The 21159-nt window shown below is 42.4% G+C and overlaps 1 protein-coding gene across 1 annotated transcript in view; it reads left to right on the top strand.

Moving 5' to 3' along the window:
* Nucleotides 1-503: 503 nt before the first annotated feature.
* The window catches only part of GRAP2 (GRB2-related adaptor protein 2), an 89021-nt gene continuing 68365 nt past the window's right edge, over nucleotides 504-21159 (top strand). Inside the window, exon 1 of the mRNA XM_015419165.1 lies at nucleotides 504-557. The gene's annotated coding sequence lies outside the window, so the exon portion shown is untranslated. The remainder of the gene's footprint in view (nucleotides 558-21159) is intronic.

Here is a 21159-nt window from a genome sequence, read left to right as displayed (position 1 = left end):
ACCTTTTGAATCCAGGTACTGCACATATTGTCTCTCCTACCAAAACTCTTCTTAAAATATCGCATTATAAACCAAGTTGCCGTATGATTGCACACTCTTATTCTTTTTAAAAGACCTTGCATTATATAGTATGGTGCTGAGAAATGAGGAAACCCATGGCAATCCCCTGCACAGGGAAATTTCTCAGTCTCACGGGACTGCAACAAAATGTATCACTTGACAATGAAAAGAAATAAAAGAAAACCACAGCAGTTTAAGTCTAAGCCCACACCCAGCTTTCCGAGATGTGACATCTGAGTTCCTCCATGGGTTGTGGTTTCATAGAATTATGTGATTGGTTGAACCTTGGAGGAGAGGGGGATGTATGTGGTGAAGGCCTACTGTAATCGTGAATGGCTCTAAACATTTTCTGTGCTCGGCAAAAACTTAGTCTGAAAGAGAGCACGGTCTGGTGATGTGTTATGGAACAACAATATAGTTTCATTTCTTCATAGATTCTACAAGAGTTGAAACTTATAAGCAGAAGCAAAGTGGAGGCCGTCTTTCGGATCTCAGAGGTATGTGGTTAATCTTTGTAGTACATAATGCCAAGTTGTATAACATGGAATCCAAATGTAGACTTTGAAATGGATGGCCAAAATACATTTGGCATTGGAAAGCCTTTCATAGAAGATGTGAGAATGGTTCTACTCAGAAGCTGATAAAAGATCTTATTTGTTCTAATGGCCACAGAAATAACAAGAGGATGAATGGGCAATTGCATCACTAGTACTTGTAAATGTCTTTGACAATTCTGAAAGGCAGAATATTTCATTGTGAAGAGAGGCAGGCTGTCCAGGTATGGCATTAGGACTTCCTGTATGCTGTGTTATCTATGAGAGCTTGCAGCATTCTTGCATTCTGTTTTTTTTTTTGTCTGAAGATCTCAGTGACTGTTCATTTCAATTTTGTACCCAAAGACCATTACCCTATAAAATCCTAGGTCCCAATTGCATGTACATATGATGAATGAAAATGCTTATGGTTGTGATAATGACTCAGCAAACATGCACATGTGGACTATGTTTTCACAATGAACACAAACTGAACAGTGAACATATGAAAAGGGCTAGAACTGTAGCGGCGTGTAGGAGAGGGTACTTCATACTGATTTTCCCACATTGTACTCAATTTGCAAATGATGAGAATACTTTAATATTATTGTACAACAGCCCACCAATCTTTCAATGCAAAAGCAATTCAAACTGGAGGAGAATTGCTCTTATATTTATAGCTCATCCCATCCTGTCATGCTTTTAACCCAATTTTGTTGCACAATTTGTAGAAGAAGAGATGAAAGATGCAGCAACACAGTAATTTGGGTGACAGTGTGACACTGTCTTTCTTATTCCCAACACTGCAAATAGCTGGTATGAGAAAAGCAAACTTTCAGTGAACTAGAGCCCCTCTAAATCTCCTACCTTTCCACCTAAATTCTCTTTGATTTTTTTTACTGATTTTATTTGGAGAGTTTGATTTAATTTTCTGATGCAAAAGTACAACTGCTCTTGTAGTGGAAGTTTTCAAATATTCCAGTGGTTTGCGGTTTTCTTCTTTCCCATTTGACTGTAAAATAATCTTTTTTCCTGAACTCCATTATCTTGCATTTGTCCCACTTACAGGTTTGGTCTCTCTCTCTCTCTGATTTGTTGCTATTCTGGGGCAGAATAAATGCAATCCTCCTCCACACTCAAGCCATTTTCTCCCTGGGTAATATGGCCATCCCAGAAATTAGCTTGCTGGTTTAGGAGGTAGTGGAAGGCCATCAAACATGGAAAGCAGTAGCAAAAGCCCCATGTTCCACCACGAATAAAAAGGTCTGAAGTAGTGTCAACTGCATGAGATTCTTATTCAGGCATTAATTTCCCTTTTACCACCCTCCAGTACAGTCCCTGATGCAGGTAATTGCTGAAGGATAGGTACTGAGGTCTAAATAATGCCAAAGGTATTGGCTGTTCACCCTCTATTATTAGCTCCTAGTTAACCGGCTAGGTAGTGATTCTTTATGTTTCTCATGTGATTATTTCTACTTCTCCTCTTCTGTACTTTCTTGAAGTTTAAAAGGGCTTCTTTTAGAAAAAAGGAGAGGGGGAAACTACACATTGACGATCTATGCACTATCAATTGTAAAATGGATTTTTATTGATGGTAATGCTGGTTGGATTTTGCTGTATGGGTATATGTTACTCTTGGTCTTTCAGGGCATAGCTGAATCTTATTTATATTAGCTACTACTCTTATATTTTGCCCTGGATATTAGCATCAACTTTGCTTTTAAGTATGTTTTACTTTTAATGTTTCAAATATATTTTGTAAACCGGATTATCTGGAATTTATTACTTCTTACTGTTTTTGCTACCAGAGTCAGAAACAGCAAAAACCGGATTATCATTTTATTGTAAACTACTCTGTAAGTATCTTGTAATAGAAAAGGGGAATTAAGCTATTTAAATAAGTAAATAAGCAAGCGAGCTCCTTGAACTGAAAGCCAATAAATAAGCTCACACATGCCCTGGATGCAACTCCTGCCCTTGCAGCCATTCAAAATTCTAATGTTTATGTGTTCCTTTTTGTAGGTCCACTCAGTTAGGGTTACCAAATGTCTTCTTTTTAGATGATATGTCCTCTTTTTTAATGTCTGTCCTCTTTGGGGCTGCTTTTATAAAAATGATGAAATGTCTTCTTTTGGGGTTGGGAGGCTGAGCCTGTTTTGCCCTATAGTCCCCCAGTGGAGCCAAGCTTCAGCTTAAATAGTGGGGGTATTTAAAATGAGATTTGTCATAGTAATCAGTTGTTTGAAGTTGTCAGTCGGGAAATATGTCCTCTTCTTTGCTTTTCAAAATATGAAGAAGAAGAAGAGATTGGATTTATACCCCGCCTTTCACTACTCAAAGGAGTCTCAGAGCGGTTTACAAACTCCTTTCCCTTCCTCTCCCCACAACCCTGTGAGGTACCCCTAACTCAGTGTGATTTCAATCTACAATACTGATGCTAATAATAATCATTTTTAAAAGATACAGAAGACAAAACAATAAGACAAAGCAGAAGTCTTTCCCATAATTTAATAGTTTCTACAGGATATGATGGCACAAACTTTCTGGTCTGAGCTTCTTCTATTCTGCCTTCCCTTACAAGCACACGTGCCTCTTGTTTGGTGTGGGGGGGCACTCTCAGGCCAGCTGGACCCTCTCAGGTCATTAGTAGTCTCTGCAGAAGCCAGTGGTCTAAGCTCCCAGGTACTGGTTGCTTCTTACTATAATAATAATTCCAGAGAGGTAAAGAAAAGCTTTTACTGCTCTTCCGGTTTCATTGCCCATGAGTCCAGTATATTTGCATTCTCATTACCATTATCCATTAGCTTTGGAGTTGCACATTTTACACTACCAACCTACCTTATCCCATGCCGTGCAGCTTGCCTTAAATTAAAGTGAAGGTAGGTAGTATTATTGTTCCCATTTTTCAGGTGCATATCTTCAGGCATTAGACAGCTTCATGAAGCAAATAAACAACTGCCCTGAGCAGTTCCTGACTTCAAATTGTTGGATAGTGCTATATTATATGAATGTTATATATTCTGGCATGGTTCACAGCTGATCAGATGAGGTTGTGTGACCATAAAACACAGAGCTCTGATCTGTCAAGATATGGGGAAGAAAGCCTGCCAAAATGAAAATGTGGGTGTTTTCCACGCAGGGACCAGTTTGTGTAGTTTCCCTGTTGCTGCTGTGGCTGCCCGTATAGTGCAGCGGCAATGGTGCTCCACATGGCAAAATTGCCTGTGGTTTCCCTGTCCCAGGCCCCTGCAGCATCCATTGGTCTTTTTTAAAAAATTGACAATTCAGTATAGTTATAACAATCTATATATGAGGTTCTCTGAATTCTCAGCTTTCATTTTAAAAAGTAAGTCTTTAGCCTCTTCTGTTGCAGATAGACTTTCCCCCTTATATCTCTGCAATAGAACAAAAGCTGAGAATTCAGAGAACCTGGTGCACAGATTGTTAGAACGTAATAATGATATTCAGTTGCTGATTTTGAAAAACCAAACCAAGACAGCAGGGGAAGGAGATCACCACATGGAGACAGGAATAGGGAAAGTGGGGCAATGTGGATGGGCCTGGGGAAATCTGAACTTTCCCCGTCCACACAGCTGTTACCCAGGCTTTGCTGCAATCTTTCCCAAAACTTCACAGCAAAGCAGCTTTAGGAAAGATTGCAGAAAAGTTATGGAAAGCTTAAGAGGTTCATAAATGCACCATGATGCTGTGAGGAAGCAGGAAAAAAACCAAGCTTCTCAACAGTATCAAACCTGGGGCAAATAACCTATTTAGAAACAGCCTTGATTTCAATTAATCTGCTCATTTGAGGAACAGGGCTACTCAGGCCACATGCAGCCCAGGAAAGGTTTGCATGCTGCTTTCAATCTCACCTGCTGGGATCACCTCGATGTGCCAACTGCGATCACACTCCAGAAGTTTCTGGAACATGCTGTGCCCTACCCAGGGCCACCCCCAGGGGTCTTGTTGTAGAAAAAGAGCTGCCGGAGCTCATTAGCATAACTCATTAGCATAACTTATTTGCATATGCCACGCCCCCTGACATCACCGGAAGTGACAGAAGGCCACACCCCCTGACATCACCGGAAGTGTGTCAGAAGGCCCGGCTACTTACCCTCCTGCTTCATCCTCATTCCCAAACGGAATGAGGATCGAAGCAGAGGGCGGGGTAAAGAAGGGGGCGGGGCTTCACCACGTGACCGCCCCACCCCCTAGAGGTTCTCTTCCGGAGCTCCATACCTGAGAGCTCCCCCCCGACTAGAGCCCTGGCCACCCCAATAATATAGGGAAAGTAGGCGGTTGCCTGAGGCATTAAGGGATGCCAGATTTGAAAGAAGTGAATTTCTTCTCTCTAGAAATATAGATATATTAATTTGTTTCTACATGACAGTATCAAATATTGACTGGGGTGGGGGAAGCGCCAAAGTCACGGTTCACCTGGGATGCCAAAAAGCCTTGGACCACCATTTTCATTCACTCTTTCTTCCTTCACTGCCATAACCATAAGTGAGATGATTTCTCACTTGGCGAGGGCCTTCTCTCATCCCCCACTCCACATTTGTCCTGCCTCGCCATCCAATTTAGCAGCCCTTTTGCTGGTGGAAGTGCCCTCAAGTCACAGCCATTTTCAGTCAATCCTGTATAGGTTTCAAGGCAAGAGATGAGCAGAGGGGGCAACCCCGGACGTCCTTGGTGGTCTCCCATTCAAGTCACCCTGCTTAGCTTCTGAGATCTCAGGAGATCAGGCTAGCCTGGGTCAACCATGTTAGAATGGCCTTTTGCTAGTCTGAAATACAAACAATAGCAACTGACGTTTATTGATCAAATATCTGCTACAGCAGTTAGCTTTCAGACTTTAGGATATGTGCCTATCCCTGTGATGTTGGTTAGTATGTTTACAGTCATTGTATTGCCCTTGTTCAAATGGTCCTAACTTCGGTTTCTGGCTAGATGGGATATTATGTTAGATGTCATGTGCTAGTTAGAACCACAATGGCTGTGTCCTCATCATGGAAACATTATCTTTATCAACAAAGCATTGTAAAGCAGTCTTCCTGCAAAAATGTTAAATCCCTGAGGAAGTGATAGATGTTGCAAACATCTGAGCCTTATTTGTTATCATATTTCTTCAGATGAGACAGACATTCTATGAACCATTTAAATATATAAAGAGCAGAGTTTAACCGCAGATGATTGCCAAGAAAGAATACATTATTATGCTGCTGAGATCAAAGGTTAGCTCTGAAAAAGATATGAAAGTATAGAGGATGTTAGCCGACTGTGTAAACTCCATTGGTAACTGAAAAGCTGGAGTTGCAAACACATGTTCTTTGCAAATAACCTTTGATGTTTTACAGTATGTTACCTTTCCAGGACACTGCAGAAATACTAACATCAAAACATTTGTATCTTTGCAGTACTAGATGACTCTTGCTTTGTTTTTCCTGCTCTTTTTTATTGGTTGTTTAATTTAAATGTATGTCCAATGCCAGCATCACACAAACAGAGCACGAACGTCCTTTCTCTTTATCCTTATGAACACCTTTCATCATTCTCTCAAGGTGTCATATTTGAATGACTTGATCCTTTAGATTTTCACAGTTCTACCAGTCCATAAAGTGATAATGCTGATCTAACCATCGTGGTAGCTTGTGCACAGTTAGTAGTAAGGAGGTTCTTTTTTATTATGCTTGTGACAGTTCCAGTAGCTTTGGAACTACTTATAGTAATGTTGTCAGACCCCACAGCTGGCAATCAAGTACACACTTGTAGAAAGGTTTTACTTTATTGAAGCCATGATGTACTGGAACATAGTCACTGTTCAGAATACAGATATGGGCCGTGCAAGGTATAATAAAGCAAGTTCATAATTCTAGTAGCCAATAGGTAATATTCCTGCGCGAGCGGCTGGAGTGTCTTGCACGCGCCAAAACCCTGAGAACCAACATTCCCTTCAAAAATAAACAATTCTACTATTCCCACACTACTGCTCATAACAGCAAAGCAAAGCGTCTTGCTCTTCCCCACCTGTGGCCTTGGCCTGATAGCATTACTTCAAAGCGAGGCTAGTGTACATAGAAAGGAATGCATGTATACTGGAAGATGAGAGTCTGCTTAGACATGGAGGAGGGAGGGAGGGGTTTGCAAGGTAACCACCACTTCTAGTAACCTTTGGCAGCTTGCTGACAAATGTACAGGTGACGAAGGTTTGCATAGACATTCATAGCTCTATGGTGGCCAAAATGCCCGTCCTCTTATGGGATATCTCTTTACCTATACGTATGTTATATGACAGGTCAGGCATAACAAATATAGGTGCTATGTATGCATTACATGCTTCAGTTTTCTTTTTCTATGAACACTGTATTTTTCAAATCCAGTCTGTACACTTATCAATAGCAATCATGAGGATGATCCATGTGTTCCATAACTATACCCTACATGGTGGGCGGGGCATCAGAGGGTAAGATGGCAGACACCAAATGACTGAGCTCTGACCTGCCCTTTCTCCCCCCCCCCCGCCAAAATATTAACAGCCTAAGAAACAGAATTGGACTAAATGGTATGGGGAAATCTGGCGGACCTTGCAACAAAGCCAGAGACCCTACTTCCACGCATTTAACAACCTTTTTCAGTACCGAAGCAGCACGCAGGAATCGGGCCTCCGATCCAAAAATGACCGCCGAGACAGCTGCAGCCCGCGCTCAGCAGACAGCTCTGATGAAACAAGAATTTACTGAAATGATCAGTTTATTCAAATTCAAAATGCTGGCGAACATAAATGAGCTGCTGAAACCTATGTCAGAATGCCTGGAATCTATGCATGCATCCATGCAAAAAATATCCCAGTCTGCAGAATCAGCAATGGAGACAGCCATTATGGAAGACATCCAAGACTTGCAAAAAAGTGAAGCCTGGGCAAGAGAGCGAATCCTAGTGCTAGAACATCATTCCAGAGAATGCTTTCTCAAATTCAGAGGCTTTGTGGAGAAAACAAGGTACTGTGGACCTGGCCTCTTTTATCTCATCCTGGTTAGCCTCTGTCATCAATTTTGAAGACGACACAGCCCCAATGGTGGTAAGAGCATACAGACTGGGCCCGCCAGCCTCAGACCATCGTAAAGGCCCCAGGGATGTACTGGCAGAGCTTCTCGACATTTGAGTCAAACAACGAATACTACAAGAGGCTAAAAAGGCCAGCAACTTCAAACACAATCAATCGGAGATCTATATCTTTCCGGATGTTGCACCAGAAGCCCTTCAAATTCGCAGAACACTTAAGCCGATCACACAATGCCTTAATGAAGTGAAGCTGAAATATAGATGGCTGACAACGGGCTACCTGCAAGTAAGACATCGTGGATCCACCTACTTTGCCGATGATCTCGATTCCGGAGCAGCATTACTGAGGGCAGTAGGCTTGGATCCTGCCCAAGACATGGACACGTCCCAGTTGAAGAAGAGAAAGTGGCAAGCCTCTGGATCCCTGAAAAAATGGAGCAGAATCCCCACTAGGCTCCAAATGACCCCATAATCTTCAAATACCTGATAAGCTTCTCTAAATGTTAATCCAATACTGGTTGTGTTTTGTATGGCACTGTTTCTTTAAATTTGTTATCGTAGGTTAAGCTTTGGCGGGGAGGAGGGGTGAAAGAGACACACACTCAGACATGAAGCCTCCTAAGTGGGCTATTGGGCTGAGGGCCTGGTTGTTGGTTCTTTCTCTATTAATAGACTCGATGGAGGAGCAGGGTACGCACTGTGTGAGTCATTATCACACACATAGGATCTCTGGGGAACTTGACACTATCAGTTCTAGTTTACCTTTCTACTAAGGAAAGAATATTGTGTTTTCAAAATGTTTAGATCTTAAGTTGATTGGGGGGTGGGGGGAGGGATAGATGGGAGGGAAGGGAGGGACAGGGGGTAGTACAGTTAGGATAAACATAGAATATACAGTGCAGCATTTTATGACTAATTTGAACCTATGTAGGCATAAGATTGTAGTTTTTAATAGTCAATGTCAAATACATAATGCTCCTAATATTGAAACAAATTTAACAGTTACCATTAACTGGTCAGCGCCTCTTTTAGGCACATTTTCAATTATTGTAAAGGCAATTTTATGCATTAATAGTATCTGCCACAGAGAGATTTTTGGTATCTGGATACCAAAGAATAATACAGCCATATTGAGCTCTTACACACATAACCCATGGCTTTAAAGGAATACAAAATCACTTCTCTCAACTGTAGAGGATTAAATGATAAAATCAAGGCAAAGTGCATTGATACTGACCTCAAAAACCAGAAGAACAACATAGCACTCCTGCAGGAAACGTATATCAAAAAAGGTTTTAAAGCTCTTAATTCCAAATGGTTTTCCACTCAATACCTTGTCCATGGCACAGCAAAGTCCCATGGGGTGGCTATTTTAATTGCTAAAAATGTCTCTTTTACATTGGAAGCAATTGAAAGAGATACAGAAGGGAGATATATCTTTCTAAGAGGGAACTTACATGGCCATTTAGTCACGCTGTCATCAGTATATGCGCCAAACAAAGGCCAAATTGACTTTTTAAAAGACACACTCACCAAACTGTGTCATTTCAGCAAGGGCCACACCATCATTGGTGGGGACTTCAATTATCTATTAAATGTGGCTTGATAAATCATCATCGAAAAGGACAGCAAATGTAAGAGACATACCTAGTCCACTGCAACAACTAACAGATAGCCTCAACTTCAGTGACGTCTGAAGAACCCAACATGGTATAGAAAGGGACTACTTATATTATTCAGCAAAACACAAAGTCTATACTAGACTTGACTATTTTTGCAATGAAAGAGTCACTCCCACTCTTCCAGTCATCAGAAATTGGCAACATTGGATGGTCAGACCATGCCCCAATAGAATGTACCTTTAGGCTAGGGAAATCAAACAAGCAGAGATTCAATTGGACTTTCAATAAGAATTTATTGCTAGAGTCATCAACAAGGCAGGAACTTCAACAAGAGTTAAAGGAATATTTCCAATTTAATCAAAGATGTGGGGTATCTAGTTCCATGTTCTGGGAAGCCTCCAAAGCCATACTACGAGGCAAATCCATAGTAATGACTGCAGCCTGTAAAAAAGAAAAAAATGGAGAAAATGTCAGAACTAATAGCACATATAAGAAAACCGGAAGTCCAACACAAGAAGATGTGTAGTAACAGAGTCTACAGAAAACTACTCAACCTAAGGAAACAATTAGAACTCCTGGACACCTCTACCATAACCCAACATAACTTATCAGTCAAGCAGGAATCCGCAAGCAAAGGCCCCAAGAAACTACGGCTTCTTTCTTGGAAACTGAAAAAACAGTGAACAGAAAGATGGATTCATAGTATCAGAGATCCAAAAGGCAACCTGCAAACAACACCTGAAGACATTATAAAAACATTGGAGGCACTCTATGCTTCACTCTACGCCTCATCTAAACCACTTCAAGTGAAAATAAAATACTTTTTGGAATTACACTAGTCTGTTAAAGAGATCTCGGAAGAACATCAAGCGCTCCTTGATGCTTCTATTGGAAAAGAAGTAGAGTCAGCGATAAAAGCCCTCAAAAGAAATAAAGCCCCTGGCCCGGATGGATTCCAACCGGAATACTACAAAACCTTTTCATCAATACTAGCTCAACCCTTAACAGAAACTTTCAATCAAGTTTTAACAGACGGAACACTACCAGACACATGGACAGTGGCAAATGTGATCCTATTGCCTAAGAAGGACAAAGACGCCACAGATCCCAAGGCATACCGCCCAATATCATTACTCAACACAGATGACAAAATCTTCACATCTATCCTGACCACCAGGCTAAAGGGCATAATCGGAGACTACATTCACAGTGACCAAACGGGTTTCATCCCTACATGAGACATTACCGACAACATCAGGAAGACGCTGAACATTATCCATCATGGCAGGACGCAGTCACCTAACAATACAATGTTATTAATGCTCGATATTGAAAAGGCATTTGATACCTTAGAGGTCACTTATCTGGACACGCTAATGCAACAAATGAAATTCGGAAACGCATTTCAAAGATCGATATCAGCCATCTACACAAAGCCCAGAGCCAAATTATTGATCAACGGCGATACATCTTCAAACATCAATTTATACCGAGGCACTAGACAGGGGTGCCTACTATTGCCACTGCTGTTCGCACTGGCCATGGAACCGCTGGTGGTAGCCATTCGAAATAACCCCAGAATAAAAGGTATCAACATCAAGGGAAAAGAATTCAAAGTCAGCCTTTTTGCCAACTACTTAACCATCTATGTCTCGGAACCTCAAACAACGCTAATTGAAAGTCAGAACACCCTTAAAGCATTTGGAGAAGTGGCTGGTTTAGAAATTAATCAATCAAAATCTACAATTTACCCAATCCACATGACCAACGCCATGACATCACAAATTCAAAGTAATTATCCCTTCCAATGGGTCAAAACGAATTTGTTGTACCTCGGTGTTAAACTACCAGTAAACCTGTCCGACCTTATAAAACTCAACCACACTCACATAGACAAGGAAGTATGCGAACTCATGAAGAAACGGAACCATAAACCACTATCCTGGCTAGACTGCATCCAAACATTTAGAACTTGTATCTTTCCCAAGTTCCTATACTGTTTCAGGGCTTTACCAATTTATGTTCCAGATTCTTTGATAGCAAAATGGCAAAAAACATCTCCAAATTTTTATGGCAATTCAAAGCACCACGAATCAAACATGCAGTGGCAAGAAGACCACTACGTAAAGGTGGACTGGCGGTTCCAGACCTGCAATTGTATTACACAGCGACACACTTGTCTAACCTTCTTAGACAGTACCATAATCCAGACAATCTAGATTGGCACCACATGGAAGAAGCTGCATTAGCCCCACGTTGTTTCAAGGAAGCTCTATGGCAAGACCAACCACACCAATGGCTGAAAATGCTACAAAACCCATACCTGTGGACGACACTCAAGATATGGTTTAAGAATAAACCACAGCTAATGTCAACCAAATCCAAACTGAGCACGTTTACAGGCCAAAAGTGGTACCCACCAGCCAAGGAACCAGATTCATTCACAACATGGAAAGCAGCAGGTTTGACAAGAATTTCAGATCTTTTATCTCAAGGCAAATTGCTAATGAAGCTCGAACTGGACAAAAAGTTTCGAGTATCTTTGCCCGATTTTCCCCGCGGTTTCGTGATCCTCAAAAAACAGGATCACAAAACCGCTGGGAAAATTGGGCGAAGCCGCGGGTTAAAATGTGGCCGCACGGCTTCAAGCAGGAAATTGACCAATAGAAGCGGGGCAAAGGGAGGCGCGACCACAGCGCAGCTCTTGTGTGAAATCGGTCTCAGTCTTATAACCATGCTTGAGGGCATTATCTCAAAGATACGCAGACACAGACTGCATTCAGACATCTCAACAGACTGAGATTATACTACCGTTGGACACAGATAATTTGTTGCTCAGTTTATGTGTGCCCCTCCCTCGTCTTCCAGCATACAGAGCTAGACTGAACGTTCCCTGTCAATGTCTAATTTCATCACGATGTCTGAATGCAGGTTCCTCAGTGAACTGCAGTTAGTTAATTCCACACAAACTGGGATGCAACAAACTGTCTTTGCGCCCAGTCAATATGTAATTGCCCCTTGTTGTGACTTCTGAATGCAGGGAAAATAAATCAAGATTAAAATGAGCAATATTGGTATGCAAAGTATGCAACTTAGATGCACATATAAGATATACAGACATTTTAAAAAACTGATCTGTGCCTGATGGTCACAACATAAATATCCCTGCAAACATTTTCAGAGGGAGCCGTGTTGGTCTGCAGTAGAACAGCTAGATGCAAGTCTAGTGGCACCGTAGAGACCCACGAGAGACTGACGGGAAAAAAATCTTTCACTCTCAAATGCTCATACTCTGAAAATCTTGTTATCCTCTAAGGTGCTACTGGACTCGAATGTAGCTGCTCTGAAGAAGTTGTCATTCTTTGTGGCTATGTAAATATCGAGGCTGATATAGAAACTCCTGACATGTTCTAGTCTTAGGGGTGTCTTACTTTCCTGTTTCATGAAGACATCAGCCATTTCCACATAGGTGATTTCCCCCGGGTTCAGTGCTGTTGGGAAGTGGCTTTGTCCTCTACTTCCCCCACAGCATCATGGTGCTTCTGTACACCGCTTGGTTTTTTCCTCTACTTTTCTGCAGTCTTTCTGCAATCTTCAGCCTTTCCATATAGGTTCCCCTCTTCCGTGCTTTTTCCAGTGCTGCAATGTCCTTTTTGAGATATGGTGACCAGAACTGCACACAGTATTTCAAAAGAGGCTGCACCATAGAGGCATTATCATATTGGCTATTTTATTTTCAGGCTCTTTTCCTAATAATCTGCAGCATAAGGTTTGCCTTTTTCACTGCTGTGACACACTGGGTTGAAGTTTTCATTGAACTACACACCACGACCCCAAGTTTCTAAGACTTAATGGCACTTAAGTTTTTGAAAGAGGGTGTAACATTTTCTGCCAACCCCCTCTCCCACTGGGGTGTATCCAAGCATAAATGGACTTTGCATAGCAGGACTTTCCTGCTTCCTCCTCTTGTTGCAGTCCACTGAGCCCCCCAAAATTTTTCTCTTGGAGGTCAGAAGACCCTCAGGAACAGCATTGGGGATAAACTGGGATGCTGTTCCTGAGAGTAGTCTGACCCCCAAGAGCAAAATTTTGAGGGGCTCAGCGGACTGCAGCAAGAGGAGGAAGCAGGAAAGTCCTGCTATGCAAAGTCCATTTATGCTTGGATACACCCCAGTGGGCTGGATCCAGCCACCATTTAGCCCACCAAAAAAAAAAAGTCATGCTGGCAATCATGGGACCTGCGTTGATAAAAGCCATGTGGTACCGGGGCTGCAGTAAGAAGGGGGAACTGGGCAAGACTGAGTAAAAAATCTGTGTGGATCTGACTAGAGATGGGCATGGACTGGCTCACAAGCTAAAGTTAGTCACAGACGCTAGTGCCAACATGCAAGCAGCAGAGAAGGCTGCACACCTCAAGGGCATCGTCTGCCTGGAATATATGCTTCACCTGATGGTGAAGGTTGCTCTGGGGCTGGGGAGTACTGTCGGCCACCTGGGACACTGCCACCCTCGAAAGGCAGGCCTTGCTGGAGACTGCCCACTTCTCATGCAGCATCAAGTCTGCCCGTCTGTTGCACGAGAGGCAGGGGGAGGGGGATGAGCCTGAACACCAACTCATCCTGAACTTACCCACCTACTGAAACTCCACCTACACTGTGCTGGTGCGTTTGGTAGAGCAGAAGAGCAGGGTGCAGGGATCTCCTCCATGACCATCCTGCACGGGGAAGAGGACCTCAGCATCAGCTCCGGCTGACTCTCCTAAATGGTGCATGTCCTAAAGCTGTTCTAGGGCACCACTGGCGTGCTCCGCGCCCATAGGGCCAGCCTGGGGCAAATCATCCACCTGATTCAAGGGCTGGACTGGGCACTGGCCTTTTCACTGCACCGGTTCTCCCACGGGTCGGGGCCTTGACAGAGAGGTTGCCGGTGGGCATCACGACCAGGCTGCATCCTCTCTGCAAGGAAGGGGAGTACAGGCTGGCCTGTGTGAACCCTGGATAAAAGGCAGCATTGCTCTTCAGAATGCAGAGCTCATGCAAAGGGAGCGGGAGCTCTGCAAAGAAGTGCAAAGGGAACAGGCCAACAGATGTGACCAGAGGGAACAGCGGGTGGAAGAGGCTGGAATGGGGGGAGCCACAGCATGGCACTTCTGCCTCAAAGAGCCCATACAGGGAGAAGCCTCGCTACTGGTTGTCGGTGGTGAACTGGGAGATCAGCAGCAGCGGGGAGGCCAGGTGTGCGACGGGGGAGGATTTGGCCGAGGTGATGAGGAGGGCGTACCTCGCCAAGTCCCCAGAGCCTGCCGATTGATTGAGATTTTCTGTATTACTGACATCACTGCATGAAGGGTTTTATGGATTTTACCCCGACAAAGAGCACATCGCTTGTAATGCATAGTCACTGTTTGCTTTTGGACTATGAATATTTCATAGCGCCTGCAGCTTTTTTCCTTCAGTAAATGTGGTTAGTTCATTACTAACAGCAACTGAATAAGTAGCTCGTTCTGATTATTATGAAGTTATGCATGCCAAGTAAAATTTGGAAGGTTTTATGACTTTTTTTGTCATTTCTGGTGGGCCTCCTGACAACTTGGCCTGGTTTTGAATCATAAATAATCCCTGTCCCAAAGGACCTTGGCAGACAAAAAAGCTAAAAGGAATGCATCTTGTTCCAAGAGTACAAAGGAACAGAATGAGAGAGGAGCAAGAAGAGATGAGAGTGAACTGGGAATAACTAGGGGGGGAAACGAGGTAGCTATACTTCATTAGATGCAGCATGTGGACTATAATATGAGATCTTTCAGAGTGGTTGGAAGAAGACACAGTTCGTCCAGGTTATTAGTTCTTAAGAGGACAAGGTGTTCCATAACTGAGTGGGGAAAATGGCTTCGATTTCAGGCACTGAGCTTCAAAGCCAGACAAAGCATTAGCACCAAAATCTCCAATGTTCATGTGTAAAAGGTAGTGTTTGGACTTGCATAGAAAGATGGCTTGAGAAACAGGAACTGAATCTCGATAGCATGTCCATTTTCAGTGCCTTATCTCTCCCGCTTTGACAGCTATGCTCTTCTAGGACATATCAGTCTTCCAGAGAACTGACGTCTAGACCAGCATTACAGCCTTGAAAACAGTATATAAGCAAGCATGGTCCTCATAATCCTTAGACTTTATTGCACACAGGCCTATATCAACTGAAGAATCTACAAAAATGTGGCTGGTCTGCCACCTGACAGCTGTGATACCCATAATGCTTTTGGTTGTCTTCCAGACCACGATATGAGGGCAGATATGAAAAGGCCTGACAGAAAAGGCAAGTGGTTAGATCACATTGCACTTCCCACTTACGCAAGCAGGAAGTCATTCCAGAACATCCGTGCAGTATCTGTTTCCTTTGGAGGAAAGAAACACCAAACCACATGTTTACAAAAATACATGTTGAGCAGGTATACATGTCAAGTGTCTGTGAAACAAATACGTTTCTTTAAAAGCTTTTAGCAGCTTTCCCAGTCAGCTTTCAAACTGAAATCATTGTCACTTCCTTCAGCTAAATTCTAGTTGTGCCTTTTAGGCTCTAACCCAGATTCATGGATGTAATATATTTCAAGGGAAATGAATAGCCACTACACATGAACACATATGAATCAGACCATTGGTCCATCAAGCTCAGTATTATCTACTCAGACTGGCAGCAGCTCTCCAGGGTCTCAGGAAGAGGTCTTTCACATCACCTGCTACCTCAACCTTTAACTGGAGATGCCTGGGATTGAACCTAGGTCCTTCTGCATGCCAAGTGGAGGCTCTTCCATTGACCCACAGCCCCTCCCCAACCAGTCATAACCTATTGCCATGACCTGGACCGCCCAGGCTAGCCCAATCCTGTCAAAACTTGGCTGCCAAGCAGAGTGGGTCCTGGTTAGTACTTGGATGGGGAATCGCAAATGAAGTCCAGGGTTGCTATGCAGAGGCAGGCAATGGCAAGCTACCTCATTTATCTCTTGCCTTGAAAACCCCATGGGGTCACCATAAGTCAGTTGCAACTTGATGGCACTTTCCATTTGCATAGCCCATTGTCTGCCAACCTCATGATATATATTTTTTGTCATTAAGTATTATGGTTATCCAATCCCTGGTTACAATGTGAATATACACAACAGGCCTTATGAACGTGACACAAAACTTGAGATAACATTTTATCCCCTACTTGAGCCAGGGTGCAGCTTTATGATGTGACAGAGGGAAGGGGGGAGGGGCAGGGGGATGGTTGCAATAACATTGAATGCTGTGAGGGCATATAGACGCTGTCTCCCCCTACTAGCACACTGCTTGCTGCTACTGCAGAAGGGTTGCGTTTTTGCACTCCCACATGGAAGTAAGTAGCTAAAGAGAGAATCCACTGCCAATGTTTTATATATACCACTTTTTCCAAAACAATCTCTCTTCTTCTCGGATTTGGTGTGAGAATGAAGAATTCAAAGTGACAGGACTGCTGTGAACAGAGCCATGGCTCAGGTAGAAACTATACCCAGACTAACACGCCATCATTTTGATCTATAGTTTTATCAACCAAAGGCGACTAAGGTGAAAAGGTGAGTAAATATATTTGTTCCTTTACAGTGCAACCTAATTCACCGAAACCGTCTTAGAGTAGCCAAAATGTTCCAGTGCTCTGATCTAGAATAAACTGTAGTAATCCTTTTTTTATATTTCATTGACATAAGAATACTTTGAGGAAATGAAGGGCATGATCCAGCTGAAGAATGTCAAAACCCATTTGATTTCAGTGGGAGAAGTACGAGTGTGTGCTTAACTTAAAAAGTTCTTACCTTTGGTATAATTGTGTTCATTGTTAATATGGCTATTCAGGTTTATTTAATGTACGGTCTGCCAATATTATTGCTAACATTGCTTAAAATAATTTCCGTATCTGTAGTACAAAAGACTGGCTGTCCTTTCTCCTCTAGAAAATAGCACCTATTTTCAGCAATGCTTGTATTTTTCTAGAGGAGTGACAGGGAAAAACCTTACTGCATTTTTGTTTCAGTGTTGGTGCCTAAAAAACAAGGCACCTACAATCTTTGGCAAGTCTTTAGTATCTATAGAGAAAAGCATTACTTTAGTTGCAAAATTTCCTTTCAGAACATTGAAGTTAACTGTCTTGTTATTTGAAAGATAACATAGATATGTCACTTAAATCAGACCGTATGTTGATAGTGATGTGACGAAAAGATTAGAAGACCATAGGAAAAAATGTACTAACATTATTTGTTTAGATATTGATAAAATTATTTGTTTATTGATACACCCTCCCCCCCCCATGGGAACCAAAAGTGGCTTACAACACCATTCTCTGTTCTATTTTATCCTCATAACAACAACCCTGTGAGGTAGGTTAGTTTAGGAGAAAATGACTGGCCCATGGTCACCTTGTGAGCTTCCATGGCAGAGCAAGGATTCAAACTTGTGTCTCCCAAATCCTAGTTTGATACTCTAACCAGTACACCACATTATCTTAAATGTTTTAAATGTTTTAACAGTGTTAAATGTTAAGTTTTAAATGTTTTAACTGTATATGACTCTTGGCACATTGTGCCAGGCAATGTGAGCCGCCCTGAGCCCGCTTGTGAGGAGGGCGGGTTATAAGTATAATAAATAAATAAATAAAATATTTTAAATTAATATAATAAAGACATAAAGAAATAATAAAGAAATGGTGCTTGCTCCTTTGTATGCAATGAGGAAGGCTGCAGTCCCCTGACCCTTGTTAGAGGGAGAACACAAAGTCTTGGGTGAGGGGAGGAGGCTTGGATCCTGGCACCACCAATCCAGGTGTGGTTGCCAAACTCTGGGTGGGGCCTGAAGATTTCCTGCTATTACAACTGATCTCCAGGCTGTAGAGATCAGTTCCCCTGGAGAAAATGGCTGCTTTGGAGGATGGTCTCTATGGCATTGTAACTTGCTGAAGTCCCTCCCCTCCCCAAACCACACCCTCCCCCCAAAGTCTCCAGGTATTTCCCAGCCCAGAGCTGGAAACCCTAACTCCAAGAGACAGCATCTCAAGGTACTTCCAGAAGCCCTCTCAATGAGCGCAAAGAGACCAAGATGATGATTTGACCTTAGGAGGTAGCCATGCCCTCCTCCTCAGACCCCCGTGTCCCAGAACCATCTGCAGCCCAAGAGATTTCTTCTCATCTGCCACACTGAGGTCCAGGCATCCTGCCCTTGCTAGGGTACCCACCACTGTAATTAAATCAAACCTTCAGTTTCCAGCAGTCTCTTCCAGAGAGACGGGGCACACCTGGGACAACCAAAGTCTTTTGTATGGTTGACCCCCAGATGAAGACAGCTACTCAAAACATATTTGGTCTTTTATCTTACAATTCACAGTAGGAGAGTTTTATAAAAACGTGATTATTTTGTTATATTTACTGTAAATTAAGATATTTGTTTCATTTAGAATTTTTTGGATTACAGTGAATTAGTTTTTACGTGTATACCTCAACTTTTTTGTTGTTTATCTTGGACTACTTACTTGGGCCTATCAGTTAGACCCTCAGCTTTGCTGGATAACATCCTACGCTTCCTGCTTGCCCGTATCGAGCCCCTGGTGTCACCCTGTGAATACTTTTGATGTTGCTTTGCCTGTTTGCTCTGTGCTCTTGCCTGCTTTCCCAGCCCACTTTGCCTCAGCTTCCCCTTCAGCAGGAGACATTGTTGGTTTGTTTAGCCATCCTCCTCTTTCTTACCTGCTTTGAGGCAAAACTAGTCAGAAACTGCATGGGCTGGGTGCAAGAATGGGAGCTGTGACAGAGGGAGTGATTTGCTGGCAGACCACAGGAAACTGCCATATACCAAGTCAGACCAAGTGTATTTAGTTTAGTATGTCTGCTCTGACTGAGCAGTAGCTCTCAGGCAGAGAAACGTCTGTCCTAACACAAGCTATATGAGATTCTTTAGTGGATTGCATTAGGATCTTCTGCATGTGCTGTATCACTGAGCCACAGTTCCTCTCCTTTGAGCACCATGTCCTCAAATTGATCTACTTGCAGACCTTATTAGCAGTAAGTGCCAACAATTTGCAGCTGACTTATGGTGAACCCCCTCCATGGGGTTTTCAAGACCAGAAACATTCAGAGGTGGTTTGCCATTGCCTTCCTCTGCATAGCAACCCCGGAATTCCTTGGTGGTCTCCCATCCAATACTAACCAAGGCGAACTTTACTTAGCTTCCAAGGTCTTTTGAGCCTGGGCCAAGCAAGTCAGAGCACAGACCTTATTACTAACTAGGCACATGGAATGCATTGTGTCGTATCTGAGAATAGCAGTTGTTCATCTGATTTAAAATTATAAAGTTAAGAGTTTACCTGCTCCTCTACTTGTTTTATATTGCATTAATAAAATAATGCTAATGTTAACACAAGATCATTTCTAACTAGTGCTACGTGTGTAGCAAAGCATAAAATGTAACTATTTGCTCTTATAGATTTTTGCAGTAGGTTGGGACATATATATGCCACAAGGTTCTGTAGTAGGGCTTGCTTATTGAATACATTCATGAGCCACGTGAGAGAGAAGGATGAAGAGCATGCTGGTAAAATTTGTAGGAGATGCAAAATTAATGAAATACTGCTTCTGAAGTCAGTAGCAAAGTATAGAGCATTGCAAGAGGATTTTACAAAAACTAGGTTGACTGGGCAATAAGATGATGAAATTCAGTGCTGATAAGTGCAAAGTAATTTACATTAGACAAACTTTATACAAAATGCTGAGTCCTGAAATTTCTGTTACTATCAAGCACAAAATCTTAAACCTCATCATTGATAGTTCACTGAAAATGTCAGCTCAATGTGCAGCAATGATAAAAAGCATAGAAAATTAGAATATTAGCAAGCTGAGAGAAAAACATTATCAAAATATCACACTGTGTATATATGTGTGTGTGTGTGTGTATACGCACATACATACAAAATGTACACATATAATATTATACACAGTTTGGTTAGACCCAAAGAAAACAGAGAATGGAACAATACCAACAAAGCCAGCCACAAGACCCAGTGCTTTGACAAATATGTGGATACAATAGTACATGGCTGTCCTTATGCCAGTCAAACCATGACAATCTGATGTGTTGGCATCATGCACTCTAGACTTCATCAAAGGATAACCAGCAACACTGTGTGCTATGAATAGTCATCAACCTATCATCTCCAACATAACATAGAACTAAACTGAGATGGGGTATGGTGTGGAAGACCAATGAGAAGATTCATGTAAGTAGCATTCTACATGCATTCCAGCCCCCTCAGAGCCAGTGACCTCTAATGTTCATCAAATATCTGACATTAAAGCATATCAACTGCACTGCAGTTTACACACAACATTGTATACTACCGCTCATTCTGCCATCGCTGCTGTGTGCATCTCCTCAGAATAGGGATGCTCAGCCCTTTTACACATCACTAGAACCAGCCTGAGTTGACTATTTCCAGACTAAATGCTTGAATTGTGTGGACTGATTTCATAATGTCTGCAAATACTTGCTTTGTTATACAACCCACCCCAAAAATTCTGTTATCTATTAGTATGACCACAAGACTAATCCAACTGTGAATTGTTGAGCATCATAACGGCATGAAATTAAACAGTATTCAGGCCCCACATTATCGATGCCTTCAGGAATTCAAGCACAGGGATGAAAGACTTACAGATTCCAGTATACAGAAAAAGTGATGGGAACAACATACATTCATACATGCTTTGGATGCAGCCTTTGGGAACCGTAATCCCTTATGGACTCAGTGGGAATATGGAATGGATAGAAGAGCTGAAACTTACTCATTTGAATAAATGTGCTGGGGATAAAAGCAACCAGGGGCATTTCAAA

The sequence above is a fragment of the Gekko japonicus genome, unplaced genomic scaffold (genome assembly GCF_001447785.1).
Source record: "Gekko japonicus isolate JY-2015 unplaced genomic scaffold, Gekko_japonicus_V1.1 scaffold37, whole genome shotgun sequence".
NCBI lineage: Eukaryota > Metazoa > Chordata > Lepidosauria > Squamata > Gekkonidae > Gekko > Gekko japonicus.
The sequence above is the reverse complement of the archived record's forward strand: the minus strand, read 5'-3'. Positions and strand labels throughout refer to the sequence as shown.